The sequence below is a fragment of the Azolla caroliniana genome, unplaced genomic scaffold (genome assembly GCF_043228905.1).
Source record: "Azolla caroliniana isolate FFs.n. ecotype wild unplaced genomic scaffold, voAzoCaro1.0.p SCAF_3, whole genome shotgun sequence".
NCBI lineage: Eukaryota > Viridiplantae > Streptophyta > Polypodiopsida > Salviniales > Salviniaceae > Azolla > Azolla caroliniana.
In genome coordinates, this window is record NW_028230438.1 from 12906475 (window position 1) to 12908558 (window position 2084).

A 2084-nucleotide genomic window follows, 5' to 3' on the forward strand; every position below is an offset into this window, starting at 1 on the left:
TTTCTCCGTGTGTGTGTGTGTGTGTGTGTGTGTGTTTGCGCGTGATGGTGTTGGTGGTGGGATCCATCTCATCCCATCCCATCCATCCCATCCATTCAATGAAACTGATGATAAAAAGAAATGTCTCCACAATGTTCACCTCCTTCCTAATTAGTTCACAAGCCCCTCTCTCTCCCTCCCTCTCTCTCTCCATTCTTGGAGTAATGAGAAGAGGCCTTCCTTCGCAGGGGCCACTGTTATGTTTAGGTTATGGATCAGATCGATCTCATCTTTGACCTTATACATGCTTGGTGAAAAAGGGAAAAAACCGCAGGGAAAGGAGTATTATACCAAACATATTTCTTGACTTTTTCTTTCTTTCTTTCGAGAGATGAGATGTGGTCAATGGAAACTTAAAAGGAGAATGAGAAATCATAGTCGTCCTGTTTGTTTCTTAGCCTGAGGTGCTCGCTCCTCAATATTTTCTTCTCTAATTGGAAATTTAGCGGATTTGCCCTTGGTTGAATCAATCTCATCATCAAATTCAGTTGTGTGTGTAAAATCAATCCTACCTCTCGTTCAACAAGGGTTTTCTATCAAAGTAGTTATATCAGGCCATGCTGAATCTTCTCTCCAAACGATTTTCCATGGATCACGAAGTGAGCAGCCATGATGGCGGCACGGATCTCGAGGCAGGCCTGGAGATAACAGGCACCGCGTCATCATCTTCTTCTAGTATCTCCAAGAATTTGGAACGTTTCTTCGATGAGGTGAAAAAGATAAAAGAGGAGATGGAGAAGGTGAGAAATCTTCTGTCTCTGCTCAAATCCTCCAATGAAGAGAGTAAAAGAATCACAAAGGCACAAGCCATGAAAGATCTCCGAGATCGGATGGACAAACAAATCCGGGAGATTCTTAGCGATACAAAGCTCATCCAATCAAACCTTGAGAAATTGGATAAAGATAATTTGGAAAATCGGAAGATTCCTGGCTGTGAACAAGGCAGTTCTACTGATCGAACAAGATCTACCATAACAAATAGTCTCCGGACAAGCCTAAGAGATCTTATGCAAGAATTCCAAGTGTTAAGGCAAGCCATGGTTTCCGAGTATAGAGAGACCATAGATAGGAGGTACTACACGATCACTGGCGAGAAAGCTGATGAAGCTACGTTGGATCGGATGATAGACACTGGTGAGAGCGAGAGATTTTTACAGAAGGCAGTGCAAGAGCAAGGGAGAGGGAACATTATAGAAGCTATTAAGGAAATCCAAGAGAGGCACGATGCTGTGAGAGAGGTGGAGAAGAGCCTTATGGAGCTTCACCAGATCTTCTTGGATATGTCTGTACTCGTGGAATCCCAAGGGGAAAATTTGAACAACATCGAAGCGACCGTGCTAGGAGCTTCCTCTTTTGTGAAGAAAGGGAACGAACAGCTCCAGACGGCCAAAAAGCTCCAGAAAAACACTAGGAAATGGACTTGCATCGCCATCATCATCTTATTGATTCTCATCCTTGTAATTGTGGTGCCAATCGTAATCAAATTCCTACCCTCTAACAACAATTCTTCTTCCTCCCCTTCTACTTCCACCCCTTCTCCTCCTCCTCCTTCAGGAGGCACTTAAAAGAGGTTATAGTAAGTCGAAGTAAAGTAAAGTACTCCCCCCCCCCCTCCACCTTATCATATCATACAAATAATGCCCTCTCCCTCATCTGTCCCCAAAATAACAACAACATGTCTGTCTAGGGTTAACATTCTCGAGCACTGGACCTTTATAATATTACTGTTTAATTAGAACCTGCTGCAAATGATCAACATTCGTATTTCTATGTCATAACGACTGATCCACCATCTCTGAATTCCTCACCCTAAACCTCCCATCCATTGCCATCCTTCCCCGATTGGATACATTACATGTTATGTCTTTTCTTTTTTTGCAAGGGGTCTTCTACGTTTGGGGGCCAGTGTGTTGTAATATATATAAAAGGTGGAATACAAAATAATTTCTATTATCGCTCATCCATTCGTGTATGGAGATTCTGATCACTCGCATTCAACTGACCTGAGAATAAATAAATTTGTGGTCCGTTTTGTGCGCCTCATC

The 2084-nt window shown here is 42.8% G+C and overlaps 1 pseudogene; it reads left to right on the forward strand.

Moving 5' to 3' along the window:
• The first annotated feature begins 417 nt into the window (after positions 1 to 417).
• LOC147866258 (syntaxin-125 pseudogene) lies at positions 418 to 1627 on the forward strand (annotated as a pseudogene).
• Positions 1628 to 2084: the final 457 nt, after the last annotated feature.